At 36.3% G+C, this 13,157-nt stretch overlaps 1 long non-coding RNA gene across 1 annotated transcript in view; it reads right to left on the bottom strand.

Moving 5' to 3' along the window:
• LOC148755763 (uncharacterized) overlaps positions 1–13,157 on the bottom strand; it is a 34,445-nt gene that overhangs the window by 11,152 nt on the left and 10,136 nt on the right. Inside the window, exon 2 of the long non-coding RNA XR_016018479.1 lies at positions 12,129–12,227. This is a non-coding gene — a long non-coding RNA (uncharacterized LOC148755763). The remainder of the gene's footprint in view (positions 1–12,128; positions 12,228–13,157) is intronic.

Genomic DNA, 13,157 nt, shown 5'->3' with positions numbered 1-13,157 from the left:
GAGACATTTCATCAAATGCTTTTGTTGCTTTTGAATTTGGCACCAGGTATAAGCATTATCTAGTCAAAAAATTAAATTTAAATTATAAGTAAATGAAAATATTTTTCTACCCTATTTAACACATATAATTTTGTATCTTATTTAACCAGTATTCAGTGCCAGTACTACAGAGTGATGTCCTATTTGTCACTCACAGTGAAGTCTTTCTCACCAGCAGAATGTTCAAATCTGAATGCCATACTTTCAAAAATTATATTTGCTGTTTATATAATAAAGACACTTCCCTGTCTCTCCTTCTGCCTCAACATCAAAAGCAACTCAAGGAAGCTCTTATCTCTAGGATCAAATGTTCCACTTTATAGAGAGTGATTATTACTTTTAAATCTCTTAGCATGTCTTCAAGTGCTTCTTGTCTGTAAACCACGTGTGTCTGTGAATTACCTCACCACGCTACTTTCCTCTGCCCAATGAGGAGACCCTGTACCAGAAAATGACAGACAAATTCAAGAATTCTCTTAGTGCCAATTCAGATAGTAAAAGTATCTGTTAACAAATTTTGTTTATTCATTTTATCAAAACTACAGTAATAGGTGGGGAACTTCCATTTTCTGGTCTGGCATTTAAAGAGTTTGGAAGTCATTACTCCCATCCTCACAACAAGAAAAAAACAAAAACTGAACAAACTGAAAATCAATAACTCTTCTTAGATCCATCAAAGAACTGTAATCACAAGGCAAAAGGCTCCCCCCAAAATGGAGACAGAAAGGCAGATACAGAGGCTCACAGCTCACTGGAGCAGAAGCCCAGGAGCAAATAACTAAACACTGCTGCTAGAACAAGTTTCTTCTTCCCAGTACATCATTTTAGTTTTCAACAACAAATTACAAGGCATATTAAAGGACCAAAAAAAAAAAAATGTTTAAAGACACAGAGCAAGCACCCAAACCAGACTCAGATGCATTAGAGATGCAGAAATTATCAGACTGGAGATTTGAAACAACTAGGATTAATACGCTAAGGACTCATATGAGAAAAGTGGGCGATATTCAAGAAATGATGGGTAATGCAAGCAAAGAGATGGAAAATGTAAGAAAGATTCAAAAGGAAATAGTACAAATCAAAAACACTACAACTGCAATAAAAAATGCCTTTGAAGAGATCATCGGTAAACTAGACACAGCCAAGGAAAAAATCCGTAAGCTTGAAGAAATGTCACAGAAACTTCCAAAATTGAAATGTAAAAAGATAAAAATAAAGAAAATGATAGAACAGAATATCCCAGAACAGAGGTACAAATATAAAAGATGTTAACATATACATAATAGAAATACCAGAAGGAAGGGAGGGAAAGAGAGAGAGAGAGAGACAGAAAGAAGAAAAAGAAGGAGGAGGAGGAGGAAGGGAGGGGGTAGGAAGAAAAGAAATATTTGAAGCAATAATGATAGAAAAAAATCCAAAATTAATATCAGACACCAAAGCACCAAGCCAGGAAGCTTAGAGAACTCCAAGCAGCATAAATAACCAAAACTTCACAATTAGACAATGGATATTCAAACTGCAGATAATCAAAAGCAAAGAGAAAATCTTGAAAGAAACCAGAGGGGAAAAAGACTCCTCACTTATAAAGGTGAAAGGATAAGATTGGGCTTTTAAAATTCATGCAATCGAGAACAGAATAAAGTGAAATATTTAAAGGTTAACAGGAAAACACCCCCCACCAAACTAGAATTCTGTATCCAGCAAAACTGTTCTTCAAAAGTGAAGGAGATATAGAGATTTTCTCAGACAAATGAAAATTGAAGGAATTTGTCTCCAGTAGCCCTGCCCTGGAAGAAATGTTAAAACAAGTTCTTTAAAGGAAAGGAAAACAATATAGGTCAGAAATTCAGATATATATATAAAGAAAGGAAGAGCATTACAGAAGGAATAAGTGAGGTAAAATACAAGCTTTTATTTTTCTTATTCTTAATTGATCTAACAGATAAAAGTTTGTCCAAAATGATAATAGTAAAAATGTATTCAGTGATTATGGCTATTTGATGAGTGAAATGAATGAAAGCAATGTTATAAAATATGGGAGTGATAAATGGATACTCTGTTATAAGGTACTTGCACTACACATGAGGTAGTATAGTCTTATTTCAAGAGGATTTGGAGTAGTACATCTATGTTGCAAACTCAAGGACAACTACTGAAAAAAATTTTTTTTAAACTAAGTGATACGCTATAAGAGGGAAAAAAAACTGAATCATATAAAATATAAAATGCTCAATTAAAACAAGAGAAGGGGGAGGGGTACTAGATGAGGGTAAATAGGATCAAACATATGGTGATGGAAGGAGAATTGACTTTGGGTGGTGAACACACAATGTGATATATAGATGATGTATTACAGAATTGTACATCTGAAACCAATATAACTTTACTAACCATTGTCACCCCAAAAATTTTAATTAAAAAGAACGGTTAAAAACAAAACAAAAAATCAAGAGAAGGCAGGAAAAGAATGGAAGAAAAAAAAACAAGGTCAATGAATAAAAACAGCAACAAACATGGTAAATATTAATCTGTTTATATCAATAATCACTTTAAATGTGAATGGTCTAAGGGCACCAATTAAAAGAAAGAGTCAGAGTGGCTAAAAGTACAAGGCCCAGCTATATATTGTGTACAAGAAATCCACTTTAAATATAAAGATATAAGACTTCCCGAAAAATGGCGGCGTGAGGTGAGCCTCTGTAAAGCTCCCCTGGAATTTATAAAGAATCGAACAACAAAAACTCCACAAAGGACTCCCTGCACAGCAGACAGGCAAGACGAAGAGGCCCACTACCGACTGAAATCACCTACAGGTGGGAGATTCGCGCGAGCGGGGGGAGGAGGGAAGGGAGAAGTGCACGGAGACGGAGCTGCGGGGGCGCAGGACACAGACCTAGCTCAGTGCGCCGAGCTCGCTGCTTCCCCGAACTACCGCAGCTGTGGGAGAGGGAAGAACTCGGACTGCTAGGGCTCCGCCAGGGCACCACAGGGCTGAGGGGGCAGCATATAACACGGCTGAACCCAACGCTCACGGCAGAGACCTCGGAGCAAAGACTGAGGGAAAAAGGCTGAAAACGGTGGTTTAAGCCCTCACTGCTGAGCAGAGAACAGAGCCTTAGGCATTGAGACTAGCTGCCCCCTCCCTCCCCTCCCAGAGCTCGCCCCACCCCAACCTGCCCGGTGCTAGAAGCGAAACAGTAGCAGTGTCAGATCAAAAGAACAGAACATTTGCTGTTCTGAGAACTGTGGGCCTCAGACACAGATTCGCAGCCCAACTAGTTCCGGCAAAGGGGAGAGAGCTGTGGAAGCAGGACCGGCTGTGGTGGTGGTCCCCGCCATTGCTCTGGGCCACCTCTCACAACTCACTGCGCCCCTGTCTCCACCTATCTGGGGGGATCCCTGCAGGAGTAAACAGAACTGCTGAAATATACGGGCTCTGAATCAGGAGCTGGAAGAGCTTTGGAACATCAAAAGCTCTCCGCATACCCACCGGGACACTGTGCCCTGTGACCTAGACGAACTATTAAAAGAGGAGAAGCCCGTCTCCCAGGGAATCCCCCCATTGTGTGAGAAGATGGAATAGTGCAGAGAAAACATAGCACTACCGTGTGGGAGAGAAAAAAAAGCCTGCAGTCGGAGAAAAAGTAAAACATTCTACCAACAAGCACTGGAAAACAAAAGAAAGACCTCTTCCTATCAACTTTTTGCAGAAGTCACTCCTGTAGATGTCTAGGAAGAGAAATAGTAAACCAGTAATCGCCATGAATAACCAAGGCAACAAGGTAGCTCAGAAAGAAAGTGAACAATCTCCAGAGAAGGCACTTAAAGATACAGAAATATGTGACTTAAATGACAGAGAATTCAAGATTGCAGTTCTGAAAAAACTCAACGAGATACAAGAAAACACAGATAGGCAGTTAAATGAACTCAGAAACTCAATCAAAGAATAGCATGAGCATTTTACGAAAGAGATTGAAATCTTAAAAAAGAACCGAATAGAATTTCTGGAGATTAAGAACCCAATAGAAGAAATTAAGAATGAAATAACCAGCTTAGGTAGTAGAGTTGACCAGATGTAGGAAAGAAACAGTGACATCGAAGATAGAAACCTGGAAATGACACAGATAGAAGAAGAAAGAGACTTGAGACTTAAAAGAAATGAAAGAACTCTACAAGAACTTTCTGACTCCATCAGAAAGAGCAATATAAGAATAATGGGCATACCAGAAGGAGAAGAAAGGGAGAAGGGAACAGAGAATATATTCAAACAAATTGTCGATGAGAACTTCCCAAATTTGTGGACAGAACTGGACCCTCGAATCCAAGAAGAAAATAGAACACCTAGTTACCTCAATCCCAACAGGCCTTCGCCAAGGCACATTGTATTGAAGCTGTCTAAAATCAAAGACAAAGAAAGAATCATCAAGGCAGCCAGGGAAAAGAAGACGGTAACTTACAAAGGAAAGCCCATTAGATTATCACCAGATTTTTCAGCAGAAAATCTACAAGCCAGGAGGGAGTGAAACCAAATATTCAAACTATTGAAAGAGAGAAACCATGAGCCAAGAATAATATATCCAGCAAAGATATCCTATAGATATGAAGGAGGAATAAAGACCTTTCCAGACATACAGAAGCTGAGGGAATTTTCTAATACACGACCTGCACTACAAGAAATACTAAAGGAGGCTATTCGACCACCATCAACAGGGACAATTTGTGGCAACCAAAACTCAAAAAGGGGGAGAGTAAAGGTCGGAACCGGAATATGGGAATGGAGAAAGTAAGCGTGCTGAAGAAAATGGAATACTCTAAATATCAAACTTTCTTTTACATAAACTTAAGGGTAACCACTCAAAATAAATCCAGAACTGAAATATATACTGAAATAAAAGAAGAAACAGAGGGAATCATCATAGAATACCACCACACAGAAATAATAGACAACAACAAAAAGGCAAAGAAACAATGGAGACACAGCCTTACCAGAAAACTAAAGATAGAATGAAAGGAAATCCTCACATATCAATAATCACCCTAAATGTAAATGGACTGAACTCAACAATGAAAAGGCACAGAGTACCACATTGGATCAAAAAACTAAACCCAACCATATGTTGTCTCAAAGAGACACATCTCAGCTACAAGGACAAGCATAGACTTAAAATGAAAGGGTGGAAATTGACAATCCAAGCAAATGGTACCCAGAGAAAATAACGTGTAGCCATAATGATATCAGATGAAACAGACTTCAAGGTGAAAAAGATAACAAGAGACAAAGATGGACATTTCATAATGGTGAAGGGGACTGTACAACAAGAAGACATAACAGTCATCAATATTTATGCCCCCAATCAGGGAGCACCGAAATACACCAAGCAACTACTAACAGAACTAAAGGGAGAAATTGACCAAAACACAATTATACTAGGGGACTTAAATACATCATTGACAGCTAGGGATAGATCATCCAAAGAGAAAATAAATAACGAAATAGTAACCCTAAATGACACATTAGATGAAATGGACATAATTGACATTTATAGAGCACTTCATCCTAAAACATCAGACTATACATTCTTCTCTAGTGTACACAGAACATTCTCAAGGATAGACCATATATTGGGACATAAAATCAGTCTCAACAAATTTAAGAAGATTGAAATCATACCATGAATATTCTCTGATCACAAGGCTTTGAAATTGGATATCAACTGTAAAAAGAAAGCAGAAAAAAACACAAATACATGGAGATTAAACAACGTACTTTTAAAGAAGGACTGGGTCAAAGAAGAAGTTAGAGGAGAGATCAAACGATACATAGAAACAAATGACAATGAAAATACATCCTACCAAAATTTTTGGGATGCAGCGAAAGCAGTTTTAAGAGGGAAATATATCTCATTACAGGCCTATCTCAAGAAACAAGAAAACTCCCAAATAAATAACCTCATGTTACACCTTAAAGAACTAGAAAAAGAAGAACAAGTAAAACCCGAGGTCAGCAGAAGAAAGGAAATAACAAAAATTACAGCAGAACTAAATGAAATAGAGAACAAAAAGACAATAGAAAAAATTAATGTGACAAAGAGCTGGTTCTTTGAAAAGATTAACAAAATTGACAAACCCTTGGCTAGACTTACTAAGATAAAAAGAGAGAAGACACTGATTAACAAAATCAGAAACGTAAAAGGGGAAGTTATCACGGACACCACAGAAATACAAAGGATCATCCAAGAATACTATGAAGGACTATATGCCACCAAATTCAACAACCTAGAAGAAATGGACAAGTTCTTAGAAACATATAGCTTTCCAAGGCTGAACCATGAAGAACTGGAAAATCTAAACAGACCGATCACCAGTAACGAAATTGAATCAGTCATCCAAAACCTTCCCAAAAGCAAAAGTCCAGGACCAGATGGCTTCACTAGTGAATTCTACCAAACCTTCAAAGAGGATCTAATACCAATTCTGCACAAACTCTTCCAAAAAATTGAAGAAGAGACAGTACTCCCTAACTCATTTTATGAGGCCAACATTACCCTGACACCAAAACCTGGTAAGGACAGCACAAAAAAAGAAAACTACAGACCAATATCTCTGATGAATACCGATGCAAAAATGCTAAACAAAATTCTAGCAAATCGAATACAACAATGCATTAAAAAGATTATTCATCACGACCAAGTGGGGTTCATCCCCGGGGCACAAGGATGGTTCAACATACGAAAATCCATCAATGTGATACATCACATAAACAAAATAAAGGACAAAAATCATATGATTATATCAATTGATGCAGAAAAAGCATTTGACAAGACACAACATCCATTTATGATTAAAACACTTAATAAAATAGGTATAGAAGGAAAATACCTTAACATAATAAAGGCCATATATGACAAGCCCTCTGCTAATCTCATAATTAATGGAGAAAAACTGAAGCCCTTTGCTCTATGTTCAGGAACACGACAGGGATGTCCCCTACCACCTCTGCTTTTCAACATTGTGTTGGAAGTCCTTGCCAGAGCAATCAGGCAAGAGAAAGAAATAAAAGGCATCCAAATTGGGAATGAAGAAGTTAAATTATCACTCTTTGCAGATGACATGATGCTATATATAGAAAACCCTAAAGACTCCACCAAAAAGCTATTAGAAACAATCAACGAATACAGTAAAGTTGCTGGCTACAAAATCAATGCACAAAAGTCCATTGCCTTCCTATATACTAACAATGAAATCTCAGAAAAAGAAATACAAAAAACAATTCCTTCTGCAATTGCAGCAAAAAGAATAAAATACCTAGGAATAAACTTAACCAAGGATGTGAAAGACCTTTATGCTGAAAACTATAAGACTTTTTTGAAAGAAATTGAAGAAGACACAAAGAAATGGAAAGACATTCCGTGCTCATGGATTGGAAGAATCAACATAGTTAAAATGGCCATATTACCCAAAGCAATATACAGATTCAATGCAATCCCCATCAAAATCCCAATGGTATATTTTAAAGAAATAGAACAAAAAATCATCAGATTTGTTTGGAACCACAAAAGACCCCGAATAGCCAAAGCAATCTTAAGGAAAAAGAACAATAATGGAGGTATCACACTTTCTGACTTTGGCTTGTACTACAGGGCTACAATCATCAAAACAGCATGGTATTGGCAGAAAAACAGACACATAGACCAATGGAATAGAATTGAGAACCCAGAAATAAAACCACATAACTATGGACAGATAATTTTTGACAAAGAAGCTAAAAACATACAATGGAGCAAAGACAGCCTCTTCAATAAATGGTGCTGGGAGAATTGGATAGCCACGTGCAAAAGAATGAAACTGGACTGCTATTTGTCACGATGTACCAAAGTTAATTCAAAATGGATCAAAGACTTAAGCATAAGACCTGACACAATAAACTGCATAGAAGAAAACATAGGTACTAAACTTATGGACCTTGGGTTCAAAGAGCATTTTATGAACTTGACTCCAAAGGCAATGGAAGTAAAAGCTAAAATAAACGAATGGGACTATATGAAACTTAAAAGCTTCTGCACAGCAAAAGAAACCATTGACAAAATAAAGAGGCCACCAACTGAATGGGAGAAGATTTTTGCAAACAGTGCCTCCGATAAGGGGCTAGTATCCAGAATATACAAGGAACTCATGCAACTCAACAACAAAAAATCAAACAACCCAATTGAAAAATGGGCAGAGGACTTGAAGAGACATTTCTCCAAAGAGGACATACAAATGGCAAATAGACATATGAAAAAATGCTCAACAACACTAATCATGAGAGAAATGCAAATCAAAACCACAATGAGATATCACCTCACCCCAGTCAGTATGGCTATCATCAACAAGACAAATAGTAACAAATATTGGAGAGGCTGTGGAGAAAAAGGAACTCTCATACACTGTTGGTGGGAATGAAGACTGGTGCAGCCGTTATGGAAGGCAGTGTGGAGGTTCCTCAAAAAATTACGAATAGAATTACCATATGACCCAGCAATCCCTCTCCTGGGTATCTACCCAAAAAATCTGAAAACATTTAGAGATAAAGACACGTGTACTCCAATGTTCATTGCAGCTTTGTTTACGGTGGCCAAGACATGGAAACAACCAAAATGTCCTTCGATAGATGAATGGATAAAGAAGTTGTGGTATATATACACAATGGAATATTATTCGGCAGTAAGAAAAGATGATATAGGAACATTTGTGACAACATGGATGGATCTTGAGAGTGTAATGCTGAGCGAAATAAGTCAGACAGAAAAAGCAGAGAACCATGTGATTTCACTGATATGTGGTATATAAACCAAAAGCAACAAAAGAACAAGACAAACAAATGAGAAACAGAAACTCATAGACACAGACAATGGTTTGGTGGTTGCCAGAGGGTAAGGGGGGTGGGGGTTGGGGGGTGGGAGATGAGGGTAAGGGGGATCGAATATATGGTGATGGAAGGAGAACTGACTCTGAGTGATGAACACACAATGGGATTTATAGATGATGTAATACAGAATTGTACACCTGAAATCTATGTAATTTTGCTAACAATTGTCACCCCAATAAATTTAATAAAATAAAATTTAAAAAAAAAAGAAAGGACAACAACTTGACTTGGAAAGAAGGCTTGAAAGTACACAAGGTTCCTCAATAAAGTCCTGTTCCCCTTCCCCAATAATCTTTAGAAAATATATATGTATAGTGTCACAGAGGTTCTAGACTTATTGGGGATCAGTTCATAAATTATATAAATGTCTAACCACTGTGCCGTACACCTGAAACTAATATAAAATAATAATGACTATAAACTATAATTAAAAATATATTCACAAGGAGATTTCTGGTCAAGATGGCACAGTAGGTAAATGCTGTGCTTACTGTCTCTTGAGGTGACCAGGGAGACAGCACTGAGCCCCACAGTACACCTACTACATAAGGCCCTTCTATTAAGACAAGGAGACATAGTAGCCCTACCTAATACATAGAAACAAACACAAGAAGGCAGCCAAAACAGGAAGACAAAGAAACATGTCCCAAATAAAAAAAATCAGAACAAAGCCCCAGAAAAAGAACTAAACAAAATGGAGACAAGTAATCTACCAGACAGAATTCCAAACATTGGTTATTAGGGTGCTTAGTGTTCCCAGAGAGAACTTCAACATAGAGAAAGGAAATGTAAAAATGGAGATAGAAAACATAAAAAAGAACCATTCAGAAATACAGAATACAAGAATGGAAATGAAGAATACATTACAGGAAATCAACAGTAGATTAGATGAAGTAGAGGATCAAATCAGTGATTTAGAAAATAAGGTAGTAGAAAACACCTAATTGGAACAGCAAAAAGAAAAACAGAATCCAAAATATTGAGAGTCTAAGGGGCCTCTGGGACAACCTCAAGTGTACCAACATTCTCATTATAGGGGTACCGGAAGGATAAGAGAGAGGGGAAGGAATTTAAAACCTATTTGAAGAAATAATGGTAGAAAGCTTTCCTAACCAGGTAAAGGAGATAGAGACGAGGTTGGACAACTAAGTTTATGAACTCATCCTAGAAAAAGTGCTACATACTTCATTGCTGAATATCACTATGGTCACCTTTGAAGTACTTTCTTCAAAGCAATTTTGGATCTCTTTTTCTGAAATGGCCATCAGAGCTGTCGTCATATTACCCTTGATGTCCTGAATGACATCAAAGTGTCTGTCTTTCAATATTTCCTTTATCTTCAGGTAAAGAAAGAAGTCATTGGGGGCCAGATCAGGTGAGTAGGGAGGGTGTTCCAATACAGTTCTTTGTTTACTGGCTAAAAACTCCCTCACAGACATTGCCATGTGAGCTGGTGCATTGTCTTGATGCAAGAGCCATGAATTGTTGGTGAAAAGTTCAGGTCGTCTAACTTTTTTATGCAGCCTTTTCAGCACTTGCAAATAGTAAACTTGGTTAACTGTTTATACAGTTGGTACAAATTGCTAATGAATAATCCCTCTGATATCAAAAAAGTTTAGCAATATCGTTGCAACAAGTTTGTGAACTTAATTGTCAGACCTCGTATACAACTTCAGGAAGCACAGAGTCCCGAACAAGATGAACCCAAACAGGCCAACACCAAGACACATAATAATTAAAATGTCAAACATTAACGACAAAGAGAGAATCTTAAAAGCAGCAAGAAGAAAGCAGTTAGTTACCTACAAGGGAGCTCCCATAAGACTGTTAGCTGATTATTCAACAGAAACTTTGCAGCCTACAAGGGATTGGCAAGAAATATTCAAAATGATGAAAAGCAAGAACTTACAACTAAAATTACTCTACCAGCAAAGCTATCATTTACAATCGAAGGACAGATAAAGAGCTTCTTAGACAAGAAAAAGCTAAAGGAGTTCATCACCATCAAACCAGTATTATAAGGCATTTTAGAGGGACTTCTTTAAGACTAAAATAAATAAATAAATAAATAAATAAATAAATAAAATGAATAAGAAAATGGCAGTAACTACATATCTAGTAACTACATATCTATTAACAATTACTGTCAATGTAAATGGATTAAATGCTCCAATCAAAAGATAGGGGTGCTGACTGAATAAGAAAACAAGACCCTTACATATGCTGCCTACAAGAGACTCACTTCAGATCAAAAGACACACACAGACTGAAAGTAAAGGGATGGAAAAAGATATTTCATAAAAATGGAAACAAAAAAACAAGCAAAATCTCTCATAGCAATACTTATAGCAGACAAAATAGACTCTTAAAACAAAGACTATAACAAGAGGCAAAGAAGGACCTAGTAATCCCAGCTCTGGGTATTTATCCAAACAAATCCAAAATGCTACCTGGAGGGTACAGGTTCCTCGTTATGTTTATTGCAGCATTATTCACATAAGCCAAGATATGAAAGCAACCTGGGTATTTCTGAATGGAAGAATGGATAAAGAACAGGTTTTACATATATACAATGGAATATTACTCAGCCATAAAAAAGAATGAAATCTTGTCATCTGTAACAATATGGATGGACTAGAGAATATTGTGCTGAGTGTAGTAAGTCAGATAGAGAAAGACAGATGTCATATTATTTCACTTATAAGCGGAATCTAAAGAACAAAATAAACAAACAAATGAAACAGAAACACACTCATCTATAGAGAACATTTTGATGGTTGCCAGATGGGAGGGAGGTTGGGGGTGGGTGAAAAGGGGAAGGGATTAAGAAATACAAATTGGTAGTTACAAAATAGTCATGGGGATGTAAAGTACAGGGAATATAATCAACAATATGCTAATAACTATGTATAGTACTAGGTGGGTACTAGTCAGGGGGATCATTTTTTAAATTATATAAATGTCTAACCACTATGCTGTACATCTGAAACTAATATAAAATAATATTGAATAATATAAAACAATAGTGTCAACTCTAATTGAAAAATTTAAAAGAGGGAGGGAGAAAAAGAAGAATAAGAGGTTCAAATTTCCAGATATAAAACAAATAAGTCTTGGGGATGTGATATACAGCATTGGAAATATAGTCAATAATATTGTGTCAGATGGTTGCTGAACTTACCACGATGATCACTTCTTTAACGCTGGGAATATAATCAATAACGTGGTAATAATTCTGTATAGTGCTAAGTGGGTAATGTTGAATAACTATGATGTATACCTGAAACAAATATAATATTGTATGTTAGCTATATTTTAATACAAATATTTAAAATATAGTCACAGGGATATAAAGTACAGCACAGGAAATATAGTCAATACTATTGTAAGAACTATGTACAGTGTTAGATGTATAATAGACTTCTTAGGGTTATCACTTTGTGAGGTATATAAATGTCAATTACTGTGTTGTTTTGTATACTAAAAATAATAATAATAAAAAGATCAGGCTGAAGATATAAACAAACAAACAAAGTATGCTTTCAGACCACAATGGAATTAAACTAGAAATTAGTAAGAGAGACAGTTTGAGGCTTAAAATTACATGATCATTATATAGATGCAGAAAAAGTATTTGACAAAACCCAACACTCATTTATGATAAAAACTCTCAGCAAACTAAGAATCGGGAAAAATTTACCCAAATTAATAAAGAACATCTACAAATACCTACTCACCTTTACTTAATGGTGAGCAACTTTGTGTTTTCCCACTAAAATCAAGAACAAGGCATGAATGTCCTATCTCATGACTCCTTTTGAATATTGTACTGGCCTAGCTATGCAATAAAACAAGAAAAGGAAATTCAAAATATACAGATTGGGGGGGAAAGCTTTTTTTTTTTTTTTTTTTTTTTTTTTCAGACAGCATGATTGTCTATGTAGAAAATCCCAAAGAATCAACAAAAAATCTCCTGCAACTAATAAACAATTTACAAAGTTATACGATACAAGATTAATACACAAAAAGTCAACTGTTTTCCTATACACCGACAATAAACAATTGGATTTTTATATTAAAACACCATTTATATTAGTACCAAAAAAAAAAGAATAAAATCATTGTAAATCCAACAAATGCATGCAAGATTTATGTGAGGAAAACTACAAAGACCTGATAAAGAAGATCTAAATGGAAAGAAATTCCATGT

Source organism: Rhinolophus sinicus, chromosome 14 (genome assembly GCF_057876585.1).
Source record: "Rhinolophus sinicus isolate RSI-liver-muscle chromosome 14, RSI-T2T, whole genome shotgun sequence".
Lineage (NCBI taxonomy): Eukaryota > Metazoa > Chordata > Mammalia > Chiroptera > Rhinolophidae > Rhinolophus > Rhinolophus sinicus.
This window is presented reverse-complemented; position numbering and strand designations above follow the sequence as displayed.